At 45.2% G+C, this 19,598-nt stretch overlaps 1 long non-coding RNA gene across 1 annotated transcript in view; it reads left to right on the top strand.

The window, feature by feature from the left end:
• LOC124796416 overlaps nucleotides 1–19,598 on the top strand; it is a 359,094-nt gene that overhangs the window by 310,528 nt on the left and 28,968 nt on the right. Inside the window, exon 2 of the long non-coding RNA XR_007016763.1 lies at nucleotides 6,698–6,755. This is a non-coding gene — a long non-coding RNA (uncharacterized LOC124796416). The remainder of the gene's footprint in view (nucleotides 1–6,697; nucleotides 6,756–19,598) is intronic.

Raw genomic sequence — 19,598 nt, 5'->3', positions numbered from 1 at the left:
GACAAGGAACACTGCGTTAAATAACCGCAGAAATCAATGTGGGACGTACCACGAACGTATCCGTTAGGAGAGTGCGGCGGAATGTGGCGGCAGTGGGCTATGGCAGCAAACGACCGACGCGAGTGCCTTTGCAGACAGCACATCGCCTGCAGCTCATTTCCTTGATCGCGACCATTTCGGTTGGACCATATAAGACTGAAAAACCGTGGCCTGGTCAGATGAGTCCAGATTTCAGTTGGTAACAACTGATGGTAGGTTTCGAGTGTGGATCCTCTGGTCCAGCTGAACCGATATTGAGTGGAAATGGTTATGTTCTGCTACTTGGATACCATATGCAGCCAGTCAAGGACTGCATGTTATGGATGGAAATACGCCATGTCACCGGACCACAATTGTTCGCGATTGGTTTGACAATTCGAGTGAATGATTTAGCCACCCAGACCGCCCGACATGAGTTCCATGGAATATTTCTGGGACACAGTCGAGAGGTCAATTTGTTCACAAAATCCTGCACTAGCAACACTTTCTCAGTTATGGACGTCTATAGAGGCAGCATAGCTCAATATTTCTTTAGGGGACTTCCAACGACTTGTTCAATCCGTACATGGAGCTGCTCCACTACGCCCAGCAAAAGGAGGTCCGACACGATATTTGTCACCTCAGTGTATATTCCTTCCACATTTCAGCTTTCACTTCGTTACTTACTTGTGTACTCCTCAAGTTTCTCTTTAATGTCCTGTAGGCGGCGTCTACCTTCCCTTAGTTATTTATGATTGACAGCCTAGCATTCGTCTTCTATCCATTCCTGCTTAGGCATTTTGCACTCCCCGTGGATCGCATTTTTTAGGCGTCTGTATTCACTTTCGCCTGATTCGTTTGCTGCATTTTTATAATTTGTTCTTTCGTCAATTAGATTTAATATTCACTGTGTTATCCACTGATTTCTACAAGGCCTTGTCTTTTTGCCTATGTGATCTTCTGCTCACTTCCCTGCTTCTCTTACCCTCCTTTCTCCTGTTTCAGTCCAGTTTTCGCTGGTACTTCCTGTGAACTCTCGACAATCTCTTATTCCTTCAATTTATTCTAGTCGCATCTTCATAAGTTCCTACCTTTTTGCGATTTCATCTATTTTAGTGTACTGTTCATAACAAAGAAATTGGGGTTAGAGTCCACACTGCCTTTCCATTACATAATCAGTCTTAATCTTCCAAGTGTCCCCAGCTGTCTTTGACCTACACTGATTCTTAAGCAAAGCGTTAGTGATGACTAAATTTTGCTCCATGTAAAATTTTATCAGGCGGATTCCTCTTTCATTACCTTGCCCCAGTCCATGCTTTCCTGTTATTTTCCCTTGTCTTCTTTTCCTTATATTGAATTCCTGTCACATATCACAATTGAGTTTTCATCTCCTTTAACTACCTGTATAATTTATTTTATCTCACCATACAGTCTCTCAATCTCTTCATCATCTGAAGAGCTAGTTGGGATACCAGCTCTTACGACTGAGGTGAGTGTTATGCGTCTTCCTTGACTAGGGCAACGCGTTCACTATGCTGTTCATGGTAGCTTACCTGCATTACTGTTTTCTTATTCATTATTAAAACTGTTACTGCATTACTCCTATTTGATTTTGTGTGAAACTCTAACCAGCCTATATTCCTTTCTAAGTTATCTTGCCTATCTACCGGATTAAGAGATCTTACATACCATGCTCCGAATCGTAAAAAGCCAGTCTTGCTTGCAACTATGATCAAATGTATTGCCTCTGGGCTCTACTTCGTATGACATAGAAAGGTGATCAGTTTAGATTGTGCAACTATATGCTGTCTTTCAGCACAACAGAAAAGGCTTAGGAAAATTATTTCATATGCTTGTACGAACTCACGTTTAAGTGATCATATGGTTCAAATGGCTCTGAGCACTATGGAACTTAACATCTTAGGTCATCAGTCCCCTAAAACTTAGAACTACTTAAACCTAACTAACCTAAGGACATCACACACATCCATGCCCGAGGCAGGATTCGAACCTGCGACCGTAGCGATCGCTCGGTTCCCGACTGAAGTGCCTAGAACCGCTCGGTCACGCCGGCCGGCAAAGTGATCATATTTTTATGAGAGTCCCATTTGGCGGTTTTTACACCGTAAAAGAAGATTCTGGTAACATTTCCTTTCAGTTTCAGCGGGATTTGGCCCACGTTTCCGAGAAGTTTTAACGTCAATATTAACAGGAGTTATATCACTGTTTCTGTCTGTTCAAGAACTTTCGACTGTCGTTCAGAAAAGTATAAATATCGTTTTTTTATAAAATATTTATGTCAATGCCTTGTTTGATACATTAAGAGTATTAACCACACAACGAAATTATTTGCGCTTTTGCGCAATACCATGTGCTGAAGAGTCGATTGGAGACGTTAAGACATTCACGAAATAAAGTGTGTTCATTTTAACGCGACTCCCTCTGCATATTCGCATCAACACAGCATCAGCGCTCCTTCTCTTCTCCATCGGTGTTAAACGCTGATGTTGTTGTTGTTGTGGTCTTCAGTCCTGAGACTGGTTTGATGCAGCCCTGCCGGCCGGAATAGCCGTGCGGTTCTAGGCGCTACAGTCTGGAACCGAGCGACCGCTACGGTCGCAGGTTCGAATCCTGCCTCGGACATGGATGTGTGTGATGTCCTTAGGTTAGTTAGGATTACTTAGTTCTAAGTTCTAAGCGACTGATGACCTCAGAAGTTAAGTCGCATAGTGCTCAGAGCCATTTGAACCATTTTTTTTATGCAGCTCTCCATGCTACTCTATCCTGTGCAAGCTTTTTCATCTCCCAGTACCTACTGCAACCTACATCCTTCTGAATCTGTTTAGTGTATTCATCTCTTGGTCTCCCTCTACGATTTTTACCCTCCACGCTGCCCTCCAATACTAAATTGGTGATCCCTTGATGCCTCAGAACATGTCCTACCAACCGATCCCTTCTTCTGGTCAAGTTGTGCCACAAACTTCTCTTCTCCCCAATCCTATTCAATACTTCCTCATTAGTTATGTGATCTACCCATCTAATCCTCAGCATTCTTCTGTAGCACCACATTTCGAAAGCTTCTATTCTCTTCTTGTCCATACTATTTATCGTCCATGTTTCACTTCCATACATGGCTACACTCCATACGAATACTTTCAGAAATGACTTCCTGACACTTAAATCAATACTGGATGTTAACAAATTTCTCTTCTTCAGAAACGCTTTCCTTGCCATTGCCAGCCTACATTTTATATCCTCTCTACTTCGACCATCATCAGTTATTTTGCTCCCCAAATAGCAAAACTCCTTTACTACATTAAGTGCCTCATTTCCTAATCTAATTCCCTCAGCATCACCCGACTTAATTAGACTACATTCCATTATCCTTGTTTTGCATTTGTTGATTTTCATCTTATATCCTCCTTTCAAGACACTGTCCATTCCATTCAACTGCTCTTCCAAGTCCTTTGCTGTCTCTAACAGAATTACAATGTCATCGGCAAACCTCAAAGTTTTTATTTCTTCTCCATGGATTTTAATTCCTACTCCGAATTTTTCTTTTGTTTCCTTTACTGCTTGCTCAATATACAGATTGAATAACATCGGGGATAGACTACAACCCTGTCTCACTCCCTTCCCAACCACTGCTTCCCTTTCATGCCCATCGACTCTTATAACTGCCATCTGGTTTCTGTACAAATTGTAAATAGCCTTTTGCTCCCTGTATTTTACCCCTGCCACCTTTAGAATTTGAAAGAGAGTATTCCAGTCAACATTGTCAAAAGCTTTCTCTAAGTCTACAAACGCTAGAAACGTAGGTTTGCCTTTCCTTAATCTTTCTTCTAAGATAAGTTGTAAGGCCAGTATTGCCTCACGTGTTCCAGTGTTTCTACGGAATCCAAACTGATCTTCCCCGAGGTTGGCTTCTACTAGTTTTTCCATTCGTCTGTAAAGAATTCGTGTTAGTATTTTGCAGCTGTGACTTATTAAACTGATAGTTCGGTAATTTTCACATCTGTCAACACCTGCTTTCTTTGGGATTGGAATTATTATATTCTTCTTGAAGTCTGAGGGTATTTCGCCTGTTTCATACATCTTGCTCACCAGATGGTAGAGTTTTGTCAGGACTGGCTCTCCCAAGGCCGTCAGTAGTTCCAATGGAAAGTTGTCTACTACGGGGGCCTTGTTTCGACTCAGGTCTTTCAGTGCTCTGTCAAACTCTTCACGCAGTATCATATCTTCCATTTCATCTTCATCTACATCCTCTTCCATTTCCATAATATTGTCCTCAAGTACATCGCCCTTGTATAGACCCTCTATATACTCCTTCCACCTTTCTGCTTTCCCTTCTTTGCTTAGAACTGGGTTTCCATCTGAGCTCTTGATATTCATACAAGTCGTTCTCTTATCTCCAAAGGTCTCTTTAATTTTCCTGTAGGCAGTATCTATCTTACCCCTAGTGAGATAGGCCTCTACATCCTTACATTTGTCCTCTAGCCATCCCTGCTTAGCCATTTTGCACTTCCTGTCGATCTCATTTTTGAGACGTTTGTATTCCTTTTTGCCTGCTTCATTTACTACATTTTTATATTTTCTCCTTTCATCAATTAAATTCAATATTTCTTCTGTTACCCAAGGATTTCTACTAGCCCTCGTCTTTTTACCTACTTGATCCTCTGCTGGCTTCGCTACTTCATCCCTCAAAGCTACCCATTCTTCTTCTACTGTATTTCTTTCCCCCATTCCTGTCAATTGTTCCCTTATGCTCTCCCTGAAACTCTGTACAACCTCTGGTTCTTTCAGATATATTTGATGTTTATGAAAAAAAACAGGGAAAATGCTACTATCGGAGCACAAAAAAGACGAAAATGCCCTTGAAAGTGGGGTACCAGCTGCCTCATTTTAAGTCCCTCAGCACTTTTTAAATTTTTTCAAGCGAACATATACACCGCTCTTTTTGACATGCAACTCACCTCTCACACCCACGAGCTCCCTTAACTGTAGCTCTCTCACGCCCACTACTTCATAGTTTTAAGTCGCTCAAACTCATACACTTCCACTGGCCTATTCTCCTTCACTCATTCAGCGCAACGCATTGATATAACCTTTTTGTGTCTCTCTGTCACTGTCTCCTGTCTCACAGCCAGTCTCCTTCGTTCTGTTCTACTAATTTGGTGTCCTCTCATTGTCTCCTTGTTCTCTCTTACTGCTACTGTCTTATTCGTTCCTTCCCAAGCTGCCGTCTCTTCTCACTGTCACTATCTCTCTCTTCCCCGTAGTCTTCGCCAAAGCCTCTATGTCTAATTATCACTGCTTCTCATCCACTTCCATTTGTCCTTCTCTTTATTCTTCTCCCACTGACACTATCTCCTCCACTATTTTCTTAGCACTTTTCTGTCAGTGTCGGCTCTGTTCCACTGCCACCCTCTCTCTCTCTAACACTGGCATTGTCTCCTTCGCATTTTCACAACCTTACCACTGTCTACTATCTTCCAGTATTTCTTTTCCATCTCTTTCTCACAGCCAGTGTCTTCCTCTCTCATTATAAAAAAGATTTAATATGTTCGCATGCCAATATTTTTGAGGAAGATAGAATGAGGCAGCTGATACCCCACATTTCAGTCAGTCTTTTAAATTAATTCGCCTCTTTTGTGCTCCGATAGGAGCGTTTTTCCGCTGGTTCCCTTCTTTTCCCTGCCACAGCAGCGCATTTAACTCATACAAAAAGAAATTTATCGTTCATTAAAATTTTGACAGTCTATTTACATGAAATCTAAATAGCACAAAACTAACTTTACACCTCAGAATGGATTTGACGTTCACAAAAAATTTGTATGTGCTCCAGTGCTACAAAGCACGGTTTCCAGAAACATGATAAAGGAGACATTTTACAGCATATTTCTAAGTGCTACGTCACTTTAGAAACTACATCTTCGCCTCACACTGAACTTTGCGTGTTCAAGCAGCGTAAATGTGGACGTCTGTATCTCTGAAATGGATAAATGTATCAAAAAAATTATCAGGGTTGTTAGAGATGGGGATCTAAGGAATACACTGCAAAAATTCCAGCCATTTGCTGTGCATAGTCGTCTTGGAATCCACGGCTCAGTTTTGGTTTCGAAAAAATGGTTCAAAAACATCTTGTTTGGGTTTTCTAAGGAACCTCCATGAACTAATGGTGCCTCCACAAGCCCCTCAAGGGCCACGGTAAACCACAACAAAAGGAAAAAGAAATAATAGATTTGTTCCATTTGCCTAAGCAGCAGGAAGTGTATAATATTATTAGTTTGATCCTGTGTGTAGGATAGTGACACTAAGACAATCCTTTTATGATCGGCGTTTTGGAACATATTAGCTATCACATGCATACCGACTATTCGTCACGTAGAAGAAAAGGGAGAAAAGGAAAAAGGAAGGAGGGCAAGGGCTCAGCTGGACCACCGTAAGCAACGGAGAGAGAGAGAGAGAGAGAGAGAGAGAGAGAGAGAGAGAGTAGGCCGCACTGTGACACGGCCGCAGCGGCCACTCGCGTGCTGTGGGCAGGAAGCGATGCGAGCGCGCGTTTATTTCGCTTTTGGCGGGCGCCGCGCCGCTCTGCTTTGTTTTGTGCTCTGCGCTGCGCTTTGAGATGGCAATCGCGGCGACGCAGCACTGACCGCCGCCGCCGTGTTTGTTGCAGCTGCTGACGGGGCCCACAGAGGACGCAATGGAGGTCCTGCGACAGAGCGGACAGCACGGTGAGTACAGCTCCGTCCTGCCTGCCGAACTACTCACAACGCCACGTTTATTTTCGCGCCTTCAGCTGGACGTAAACGGTAAAAGTATTAACTATAATCATTTCATATTTCAGCGTTGTCACTAAGAAAATGTGTACCGTAATCTTACTTTCTTGTAGTAGCTAAAAAGGAATTTGTTAACGTGGACTATTAATTTCTTGGGAAGTATTTTTAGATTGTATTATTCTGCAGTGTAATCTTGTGCGCAAGTGAAATGTAGAAATAAACAATTCAGATAGGAAAAGAATACAAGACTTCGAGTTCCTGGCTACAGAAATATGCTGAAGATTAGAGGGTGAGTTCGAATAGCTATTAAGTGCTGCATTTTCGGTAGTACTTGACTAAAAGGATCGGTTGCTAGGACACCCTGTAGCATCATGGAATTGTCAAATTGGTAATGGAGGAATCAGTGGGGGGAGGGGGGGCGGGGCGCGTGTCGCGTCTAAGATTGCAGAGGGAGACCAATGTTTGAACACAGTAAGCACGTATAAGTCTGTGTACTGTAGGCTGCAGTAGTAACGCAGAGAGGCGTCTTGCACACGACTGGCTAGCGTGAAGAGCTGCGTCACACCATTTCTACCGAACGCAAAATTTTTGAAAAAAAAAATACGGTTAAATGATTCGACTAAAGGTAAGAAATAAAATAGATTAGAGAAACATTTCACGCCCTTTTGAATAAGGCTCAAATCGTGTACAGCAGCTAAGATGCTTATATGTTAGTGACGTAAGGAGACCACTCAGTGAACTTCAACCAAACACTGAACTTCAAATTTTGAATTGCCACCCCATTTGCTGTAGACGATTTCGAGCACCATTCAAAGCCACTTCAAATGGTTGTTTTATTTCTTGCTTTTACATAAATCACTTCACAGAACATTTGATTCCTTTTTTCAATTTTATAAATAGGAATCGGTGTTTTGTTATTTTTAAGTGTATATAGATCAAGAGGAAGGAGAGAAGATCAAATTTGTACTGCGATTTTTTCACACTTCAGTTACGCAGCTAGTACCAACTGTTAGTGATTTGGGGCAAACTGAAATATTCCACAAAGCATTTTTTAACTACTCTGGTTACTTTCGATCATTTAAAACCTTTTATGTAAAGGTAGACCTGACTCTGATCAATTTGATACGCGTTATGTCAATTTCTCGCTCGTCATTTAGCTATGAAAATTTGGGCAAAAATCCATTATGTAATTTCCAGGGCGGCCTTTTTTTCTCTCCGCTTATTTGACCACCAAAACAACATATCACTGACTGTTCTATGTATAAACAGGACAGTGCAATGAATGGACAACTTAATAATATTCCATTAGTGACTTTTCAATGGCGTTTTTAATTTGTGAATGTACACTGTCGTCTTTATATGATCTGTGAACCACATGTGAGTCACTAGATTGTGTTTGTGCAGAAAACAGCGAAATACCGGACAGGCGTTTATGGCGTGTTGACATTGCAATGAAGGTCGTAACATAACTGACATCCTCATGATGCTGTGACTTCAAGAAGTACGTTGATAAAGTAAAAACGCTATTGAAAATCCAGTAAAGGAAGAAGATGGATTTTATTATTAAGCTGTCCATAGCTTCACTGCTTAAGACAGTACCGAGTAGTTGAAGACTGCTTCATCTAAATGAAATACCACTGGCACCGGCTCCTACTTTAATTTTAGTAAGAGCTGACAAACAGCTTTGTACTTTATCATCCTTCATACACCGTTTTAGTGGAGATAACAGTAGACATTAGACGTCCATGCTAGACAAGGACCTCATCGTAGACTTTTGCATACATTTCGTTTGTCCGTTGTACGAACCCATGTTGGCCATGCATGATTCCGAAGATCTGCCCACCTTGCATTAACTTGTCATGCCAGTCCCTTTATCGGCTGTTGGGATACAGGAACTAGCTTTCCTGGCTCACCTACTATCCATCCGCCTGGTGTACTCACTTCATTTTCATTATAACCATATTTACGTCTGCCACTCCAGTCTGTTCCATCGTCCATTTATTTGCTATCCTTAATAACTTCTCTTCAGCAACCACCATTTTTCCCCTGGTCATAAAGTCGAAGATCTAGTGATGTTACAGAAGAGAATACGCTGTGTAATATAACATTTTAACCCTAGAACACTACATGGCGGAAAAATTGAATTTTTACTAAAGCGTCGTAAATTTTACTACTCCATATTTTATTCAATGTAAGTCACAATATATAGTTTATGCAGTAGTTACTTAGTTATAAGGTGTCTTGTTTCCACCCTAAACTAACGATACAAGATAGGCGGGAACCGCGAGTTGGTACCAACCGCAATCGTAAGTTGTACGAGGGTTTAGTAATTTAGGGTTAAATTAGACTAATTTTCTTTGGGCACTACTAATTTCGACCTGAAATTTAATGACGGTGATAACTTTGTTCTAGAGATTCTGTAATTAGCACCAGAAATAAAGAGAACAAGGTAAGGCTAGCATCTTTGTTCCTATGTCTGTCATAGGAGCACAAACTGGAAAACCTGTTTCAGTGCAGTTGCATGAGGACTACAACAATGTATTCATTAATGTTAACACTAATCGTGTAGACATGTCCTATAAACTCATTCGATCCGCGTCATTTCGATAAAAGAATCGTTCAAATGATCTGTGGAACATGTAACTAACCAACCAGCTAACGGCGTTTGATTATAGTGGAGGAAGGAACCGATTTTGGCCTCCTTCAACGTACCATCATAGTACTCGCCAGTTGTCGTTTTCCTCGCCTTCATCCCGTATCTTCACATGGTCCGCATCTTAATTAATGAATTTGAACTCCTTCGCCCCACCCCCATCCGCCCCAGCTCCCTCCCAGGATTGAATTTGTGTATACCTTTTCTGGTAAGTAGAATGTCTGCCTTTATTCATATTATTGTGATCGTTGCTGATACTGGTTGGTTTAGAGCGTTCCGCAGCTCGGTGGTAATTTAGTGTAGATCGCAATTACATTGCACAGTCTCACAATTTTGGCTTGAAAATATTTCAATATTATCCCAAGCGAAAGAATGCGAACGTTTTCTAAATGTCTGCGACTCGTGTAATGGAGAAGCGGCATGGGGACAAGCGCGGTATTCATGTAGTCGGATGTGGCAAAACGCACAAAAACAGCATTTATGCTGGCTGGCCGCGGTCGAAACTCCGGGGTTGGCATGCCTCCGGAATCCCGAAAGCGGCGTGCTAAAGTGCGGCTACGCGGGCGTCAGTGATATAAGGAAATCATGGAAAACGTCTGCTGCAAGGTCTCTACCGAAATTAGATGACATCTCTTTGCGAGTTGCAGTTTTAAAGCTTTTCCAACTTCCACAGCTCAGCCTAATTTGAATGACGAAGATCGTAAGACATAGATAATTCTAGAAAGTTTCCGTTCCTAAAATCGAGTCAGATCCGTTTCACACGTAATTAGAGTTCCATTTGCTGTATGAAGTTCCTCATACTGCAACGAGTTAGCTACTGATAACGTCTGGTTTACACAAGTCTCCCAGTAAACAGTACGGCGCGGCACTCTTGATGGAAACTGTTAACACAGTAGCGACTGCACGTGCTGCTAGGCTATTAACTCCTTTACCCTAGTTTACATCATGTGCGTTCTGTTTGCGTTGGTCACAGACCACACAAACTGGCCTCCGCTCTCCAATTCATTTTCAAACCGTCTTCTGCTTCCCTTCTTCCTCATTCTAAATTCATACGTACTGTTTCTGGTAAGTAGAATGTCTGTCTTTATTGATGTACTTTTTGAAGCTGTTATTGTTCAGGTCGTTACTGATAATGCTTAGTTCAGAGCGCTCCACAGCTTGGTGATAGTTTAGTGTAGATTGCACAGTCTCCCAAAACAGTTTCAGCTTGAAAATATTTCAATTTTTGTTAAAAAATAGAGCACATGTGGTGCTAGAGACGTATGTCGAAAAATGTGAAAAGATAAGAAACGAGGTGGTTCTCCGGCAAAGAGAGGAACGTGTGGAAGACATTGACAAGAATGGAGAGTATGACAACATGGATGAAAACATCAAGGTAATATTTCAGTGGTGCTGGAGGCAGTCGTAGAGCATAAAGCTCTAGAGGGAGATTGGAATATACCCAGCAAGTAATGGAGCACGTTGGATGCATATGCTAGTCGTAGATGAAGAGGTTGGCGCAGGAGAGGAATTCGTAACGGGTAGCATCAGACCCTTCAGCACATACCCTGGAAAAACAAGGACAGGACACGTAATGAGAAATAGCACAAGGTAAGAAAGAAGCCTTCAAATTCGTGAGAATGCTGCTCGACAATACCGTGGACAGACAGCATCAAATGACCTACTGAGAAAAAGCAGCGCAGAGATGTATTACGGTACTGATCGCTTGTGAATGATGCTGTTTGGAGATGCCAAAGAAAAATGTTGTCAAGCTATGAGTGCTCCATACGAAGTGTTGCTGCATGAGTACATGTCGAATCGCTAGAACGTACACCAATAAACTATTGACCAAACTGAGGCTTTCATGTTTCTGTTTCAATAAATCGATTGTAATAAAACGTTAGGCACACTTTCAAACAGTAATAGTTCCCATTTAAGTCTCAAGTTGATAACTTTAATACTTCATGATATATATAAATTAATTTATTCCAGACTCGAAGTTTTCGGTCTTGCCTAAGGAACCTTGGTCTGATGCTGTCTATGTATATAAAAAAACCTAGCTAAACAAGTCAAAACGTGGCTTTTAAACATCAGTATCAATCAGTCGAATCTAGAGGCCGTAAATTCAACTAAATACCTAGGAATTACAATTACAAACAACTTAAATTAGAAGGAACACACAGAAAATGTTGTGGGGAAGGCTAACCAAAGACTGCGTTTTATTGGAAGGACACTTAGGAAATGTAACAGACGTACTTAGGAGACTGCCTGCACTACGCTTGTCCGTCCGCTTTTAGAATGCTGCTGCGCGGTGTGGGATCCTTACCAGATAGGACTGACGTACATCAAAAAAGTTTAAAGGACAGCACATTTTGTGTTACCGCGAAATATGGGGAGAGTGTCACTGAAATGATACAGGATTTGGGCTGGACATCATTAAAAGAAAGGTTCTTTCGTTGCGACGGAATCTTCTCACGAAATTCCAATCACCAATTTTCTCCTCCGAATGCAAAATTATTTTGACACCTACCTACATAGGGAGAAACGATCACCACGATAAAATACCGAAAATCAGAGTTCGTACGGGAAGATTTAGGGGTTCGTTCCTTCCGCGTGCTATACGATATTGGAGTAATAGAGAATTGCGAAGGTGGTTCGATGAACCCTCTGCCAGGCACATAAACGTGATTTGCAGATTATCTATGTAGATGTAGATGAAATTGTAACCATTTTTTCTGTTCAAATTTATTTTTGGTTTTAATAAGTAGTTGTCACGTTGGCAGAATGCGTTGTGGAATGAATCACGAGCTTATATATATAAGGACGATTTTTTCCCACCGGCACAAACTATAGGGATTGATCGATGAGAGGATACGGAACAAATAAGGTCTAATGAACTTATGTCTGGGAGTACATTGTTTCCAAGCTAGAGCCCATTAATTCAATCGTGGTTGAATGGCTCTGAGCACTATGGGACTCAACATCTGAGGTCATCAGTCTCCTAGAACTTAGAACTACTTAAACCTAACTAACCTAAGGACATCACACACATCCATGCCCGAGACAGGATTCGAACCTGCGACTGCAGCAGTCGCGCGGTTCCAGACTGAAGCGCCTAGAACCGCTCAACTCAATTATGCTTTGTTACATAGACTGCAGTCTAACACGCCCTGTACCACGAAGCCACAGTTACAGTATGCATGGATTCCTCCTACAGGATGGTACTGTTCCTCATGCGTCACGCCCTAGCGGCCTCTCCTGCCGTAGTAACTGGTAATGTTGTCCGATTCACTTCCCTTACTGACTCACCTTATAGTGGATGTGATACAGTGTTGTATACAATGGTTCCGTATTTGAATCTAGAGCTTGCCGACATAGTGTTTACTTACGTAAAGGGAAATAACCGGCAGCAGGGTTGTATCAGGAGACTTATCCCCGCCGACAACCACCACAGCATTTAGTGTTTGCAACAGTGTTTCGCCGTTCGTCTGAGGCAGGGTCGTTTCAGGAAGCAGGAAATCATGAAGGACGTACGCGAAATGCGAAATGTTTGGACACCAGACTTGAAAAAAAAATGTGATTAACATTGTGGAAGGCGACCGCCGCGTCAGAACCAGGAAGTTGCCCCTCCTGTACAGGATAAGCCAGACGACCGTGTGGAACATTCTCTATGACAATTGTTACTACGCTTATCACTTACAGCGGCTGTAGGGCTTACTAGCGAAAGACTTTCCACTACGGGAGCAGTTTTGTCACTGATTCATCAGGCAACCACGATACTGGGATTTGTCATCCATCCTATACGCGGGGTGATATCTTAAACTTTCATAACTGTCATCTGTGGAATAGTGTGCAGAACCTCCATGGTATGGTAACAGCGAATCATCAGCATCTGGATGTGTGGGCCGGGATAATTTTGGGACCAATCTTCCCTCCACATACCCTAGCAGGTTGAACTATCGATGTTTCTTGCGGATGACTTTGCCTTCCCTGCTGGAAGAAGTCCACTGGTGATACGAAGGGTTATATGGCTGCTACATGATGGCGCTGCAGCCTACTTCGCCGTTAATCGCCATCTAATCGTGTCTTCCCTGGTCGATGGATCGAACGGGGGGAGGAGGGGGGGGGTCCAGTTGCATGGCCTGCTCGTTCATCGGATCTCATCCCGCGCGATATCAGGTTGCAGGGCCGTCTCAAAGGTATCGTGTATGCAGAGCCCATTCCGGCTGTGGAGACACTAGAGCAGCATATTCATGCTGCCTTTGACACTGTTTGGATGCAGCCTGGCTTATGTGAAGGTGTAAGAGAGAACATGCTACGGCGCGTATACGCATGCGTTGAGACACATTGAAACCATTTTCAACACTTGCTGTAACTGTGGCTGCGTGCTACAGCGCGTGTTAAACCTCTATCTCTGTAACAATGTAGGATTGAATAAATTGTCTCTAGCATGGAAACCATGCGTTTATGGACATAAGTTCATTAGAGTTTTGTCGCGTATCCTTTCATCGAACAAAATGCTGTCACTACGTAGAGGGTAATGCTCACTGCATGAAAAAATTTTGTAAAGTGGCCGGTATTTGTATCGAGGAATTAATATCTGATTCAATCCTTCATATGGATGTAAAGATATTATTTAAAGGTTATCTGGCTTTCCGTGAGTCGATAGTGGTCAGAATTTGAAAGAAAATTAAAGGCTTGTGATTGATTCAGCAGGGGGTGTATCAGTTATATGAAACCAACAACCACTCCAACTGGCCGTAGTTTCTCAGCCAGCTAGAAACAGTGCCGTTCAGCGTTCTGGGGACTACGGATTGACAATGCGAGCGAATTATCATGTAGTCTAGGTTAGTTTACGTAGAGGATGGCTCAGTCTCAAGTTACTGTGGAACTTTTGAGAAATTGTTCACTCGTGTATTTTGATGAAGTGTGATGGAAGAGAGTACACACTGAGAAAAGTCATGGGATGGTGACATGCACATGCACAACTGGCGGTAGTATCGCGTACACAAGGTATAAAAGGACAGTGTACTGGCGGAGCTGTCATTTGTAGTCAAGTGATTCCTTGTGAAATGGTTTCCAACATGATTCCCCCCAGGGGGTCCACAACTCTTTTGTGGATACATGCGTGGCGAGCACGGGGCCCCGAGCCATTGCAGCCTTCTTTCTCTCCCGGGCTGCATTTCCTTTCCCTTCCCCTCCTTTCCCCTCCATACCCCTTTCCCCTCGCCCTCTCCTCTCCTCTCCCTCTATTGGTGTCCTTGCTTATGTTGGCCCCCGCTATCCTCCTGGTTCTGTTGGTTTTACACTCCGGCTTTGTTGCGTAATCATCTCCTCCTTTTGGCATTCCTTGGTCCCCCTCTGGGGTTTGACCTCCATTACAAAATTTCTCTTCCGTAGTGTGAGCCATTTGGGGAAGAGCACCTTACCTAGTGTCTCCGACGTGTGCCCTCCTAGTACATTCCACCTTTCCTTTTACGTCGTTGTCTGATGCTAGGGTGCATAGCCAGCACGGTAGCCAGCCCGTGTGGTGGGGTCGCTATGTACCCTTTTGGTTGAGCCCCCTGAACACACAGGGATCACACTTCTGATACCTGAGCTGTGACCTCCTCATGCATGCCTTGGAGTGGTTGCTCGTCATCCTGGAGCATCAGAACTCCTGGCAATGGCCACCGTGCCAGACGGCCCTTGCTGTCGCTGGGTGGCGCCCGTGAGGAGAGCCCCTGATCGGAGTGGGTGGTATCAGGGCGGACGCTATGCAGATGAAACGCATAAGGGTCCAAAACTCTGGCCGCTCTTCTGCGGCCGTCTCTCTGCGTGGTACTGATTCCTCGAGTGCTGCTTCTCTTGCCCCTTCGGCCTTCCCTTCCGTGGCTACCCCCTGGGAGGAGGGTCAGGCCCGTCGTCTAGGGGCAAAACCTTTCCCCCGTTATCTAGTTTGCACCAGGACTGATGGAGATACTTTCACCAGTGTCAAACCTTTATTCTTTGTGGAACACATTGAAGACACGTTCGGCGAAGTGGACTCCCTGAGCAAGATGCGGTCGGGTTCGTTACTGATAAAAACTGCTTCGGCTGCCCAATCTGCGGCCCTTCGTGCCTGTACCCATCTTGGCACAATTCCCGTGTCCATTACCCCTCACCAGTCTCTAAATATGGTACAAGGTGTGATTTTTCACAGAGACCTCATCCTTCAAACTGATGAGGAACTTCGGGACAATCTCGGACGGCGGGGTGTTCACTTTGTTCGGCGTGTTCAGAAGGGTCCTAAAGATAATCGTATTGATACTGGTGCCTTTATCCTGGCCTTTGAAGGGGATACCCTTCCTGAGAAAGTTAAGATTATGGTCTATCGCTGTGATGTGAAGCCGTACATCCCACCTCCTATGCGGTGTTTTAAGTGCTTGCGTTTTGGCCACATGTCTTCTCGCTGTACCCAGGACCCTCTCTGTGGTGACTGTGGACGTCCACTCCATGAGGGGAGTCCCTGTGTTCCCCCTCCTGTATGTGTAAATTGTCATGGTAGTCATTCTCCACGTTCAGCAGATTGCCCAGTCTATAAGAAAGAAAAAAAGATACAGGAGTATAAGTCTCTTGATCGTTTAAGCTACACAGAGGCCCGTAAGAAATATGCACGATTGCACCCTGTGTCCATGACATCTAGTTACGCCTTGGTTACATCTTCATCCCTTCCTCCCCCTTCCTTACCCCCGTCCCGGACCCCTCTCCTTCCCCCCTCCCCTGCGGCTCCCACACCTTCTCCTCTGGGCGCCGCTCCCCCTCCCCAGCCGGAGGAGTGTCCCACTCCTTCGGCGTCTGCCGGTCAAGGGCGCCTCTCCCGGGATGCCCCTTCCCGGCACCTTCCAGGTCAAAGGTCTGCTGCAGCGCGGCGACCGCGAGAGCCGCGGTCTATCGACCCCCAGGTCGCCCGGTCTCTTTCTGTTCCTGATCTTGCTGCAGCTGGCTCCGTTATGCCACACAGCCCTCCTCGATCTCAGCCTGAAAAGAAGAAGAAACATAAGTCCCGGGACAAAGAGCCTCTGGTGTCACCGGAGGTCCCTTCCCCGGCTTCACAACCGGATTCTGACCTGTCGTTTATGGATGTCGCCCCCTCCTTGTCGGTGACGGGTGGGGACCCGGCGGTATGACTGGATTTAGCGTGTTCAGCCCTCATTTAAACCATCGTTCTGTGGTTCTCCAATGGAATTGTAATGGATACTATCGTCACCTTCCGGAATTGAAATCCCTTCTTTCGTCCTACTCAGCAGCTTGTGTGGTTCTCCAGGAATCTCATTTTACTGATGCTCACTCACCGACCCTCCGTGGGTTCCGTGTTTTCTGTCGAAATCGGGTCGGACCCTTGCGGGCTTCTGGTGGCGTTTGTACGTTGGTCCGTACAGACATTGCTAGCACGTGGATTCCTCTCCAAACTACATTGGAAGCAGTTGCTGTTAGGGTCCACTTAGACTCTGCAGTCACAGTATGCAATCTTTATCTCCCTCCTGACAGGACTCTTACACCTGCTGCCTTAACCACCCTTCTTCAGCAACTTCCTCCTCCCTTCCTCCTCCTTGGGGATTTTAATGCTCATCATCCTTTGTGGGGCAGTGCCTTTCCATCTAGACGAGGTCTTCTTATCGACCAATTTATTGCAGACCACGACCTGTGCCTTCTTAATGATGGCTCTCCTACTCATTTCAGTGCTGGTCATGGTACCTTTTCTGCCATTGATCTTTCTCTTTCTTTCTTCTCCCTCTCTCCTCCCTTCATTACACTGGTCGCCACACGACGACCTTTGTGAAAGTGACCATTTCCCGTTGATTATCACGCTCCCTTCCCGCTCCCCGATGGAGAGGTTACCTCGTTGGTCTTTCCACCGCGCCGATTGGCCTCTATATACTGCACAGGTCGAGTTTTCTCCCTCTTTGTCGGGTTGTATTGATGACGTCCTACGTGACGTGTCTGACGCGATTGTTCGCGCTGCTAACCTTGCTGTCCCGCGCTCATCTGGACAATTTCGTCGTCGGCAAGTCCCGTGGTGGAGTACGGCCATTGCCATTGCCATCCGTGATCGCCGTCGAGCTTTGCAACACTTTAAGAGGCACCCATCTGTAGCCAGCCTTTCTACCTTTAAGCGCCTTCGCGCTAAAGCCCGTTATTTAATCAAACAGAGCAAGCGGATATGTTGGGAACGATTCGTTTCTTCCCTTGGTTCCACTGTCCCTCTGTCACGGGTATGGGCTACACTTCGCTCTCTCCAAGGTTGCCATCGGCAGTCCACCCTCCCAGGCCTTCACCTCCCAGATGGCATTTGTACGGACCCATTAGTTCTTGCAGAACATCTTGCGACCCATTTTGCAGTGGCATCAGCGTCGGCCTCCTATCCAGCTGCTTTCCTTCATCAAAAACAGCAGGCTGAAGCTGTCACCTTATGTTTCACCACTTGTGAGTTAGAATCTTACAACGAACCTTTCACTGAATGGGAATTTCTTTCTGCTCTATCTGCTTCTCATGATACGGCTCCTGGCCCAGATTCCATTCATAACCAGCTGCTTCAACATCTCAGTGCTCCACAATGGCACCATCTTCTTCGGGTGTTTAACCGTATCTGGCTCCAGGGTGACTTCCCTTCTCAGTGGAGGGATAGCATTGTGGTTCCTGTCTTTAAGCCTGGTCAGAACCCCCTATCTGTTGACAGCTATCGGCCAATTAGTTTGACCAATGTTGGTTGTAAGTTACTTGAACGGCTGGTAGCCCGTCGGCTCACTTGGGTCCTCGAAGCTCGGGATCTATTGTCCCCTTACCAGTGTGGCTTTCGAGAGGGACGATCTCCAATCGATCATTTGCTTCGCTTGGAATCCGCAGTTCGGCAGGCTTTTTCCCAGCGCCGCCATTTGGTTGCAGTGTTTTTTGACCTTCGCAAGGCCTATGACACGGCCTGGCGCCATCACATCTTACTAACCCTTCATCAGTGGGGTCTTCGGGGCCCACTCCCGATTTTTATCCGCCAGTTCCTGATCCATCGGTCATTCAGAGTTCGAGTTGGTACTGCTTTTAGTTCTCCACGGACCCAGGAGACGGGCATCCCACAGGGTTCTGTCTTGAGTGTCCTTCTTTTCCTCATTGCTATCGATGGACTTGTGGCCTCTGTCGGTCCCTTGGTCGCCCCTGCCCTGTATGTGGATGATTTCTGCATTTGGGTTAGTTCCTCCTCGATGCCATCTGCAGAACGGCAGCTCCAGGTGGCTATACGGCGTGCCTCTGCATGGACCCTCTCCCACGGGTTTCAATTCTCTCCTTTAAAATCGCGGGTGGTCCACTTCTGCCGCCGTACTACGGTCCACCCTGATCCAGAGCTCTATCTCGCTGCACAAAGATTGCCTGTGGTTCCACAGTTTCGTTTCCTGGGTTTTCTTTTCGACAACAAGCTCACTTGGCTGCCCCATATCAGACTCCTGAAGGTAGGATGTTTCCGTAAACTCAATGTCCTTCGCTTCCTTGCCCACTCCTCCTGGGGTGCGGACCGTTCCCTCCTCCTCCGTCTTTATCGTGCTCTAGTTCTGTCACGTTTGGACTATGGTTGTCAAGTTTATGGTTCAGCTGCTCCCTCCACGCTGCACGTGCTGGATCCAGTCCACCATCGTGGTATCCGTTTGGCCACCGGTGCCTTCCCTACTAGCCCTGTTGATAGTCTCCTGGTTGAAGCTGGGATCCCGCCCCTTTCTGTTCGGCGGTCCCAGCTTCTGGTGTCTTATGCCCTTACTATCCGTTCTTCTCCCGCTCATCCTTCCTATTCTATCCTATTCCCAGACCATGGACGTCGCCCGCCTGACTCCCGCCCTCCGGCGGGTTTACCGGTTGGGCTGCGCCTTGCGTCTCTTACCCGTGATTTTCGGCTTCCTTCTTTGTCCTGTCTTCCTCGCTCCCTCCCCTCCACCCCTCCTTGGTTAGTTCCTCGGCCTCGAATTCGGATGGATCTCCGCCGCGGTCCGAAAGATTCCATCCCCCCGGTGGTGTTCCATTCCTTTTTCCGCCAAATTTTATGGGAGTTTCGGGATGCTGTTGTTTTTTACACTGATGGCTCTAAATCTGCTGATCATGTTGGGTATGCCTTCACGTCCTTCGTTGGAACGGAAAATCATCTACTGCCACCCTCATGTGGGGTG

Source organism: Schistocerca piceifrons, chromosome 4 (genome assembly GCF_021461385.2).
Source record: "Schistocerca piceifrons isolate TAMUIC-IGC-003096 chromosome 4, iqSchPice1.1, whole genome shotgun sequence".
In the NCBI taxonomy this organism is placed as follows: Eukaryota; Metazoa; Arthropoda; class Insecta; order Orthoptera; family Acrididae; genus Schistocerca; species Schistocerca piceifrons.
The sequence above is the reverse complement of the archived record's forward strand: the minus strand, read 5'-3'. Positions and strand labels throughout refer to the sequence as shown.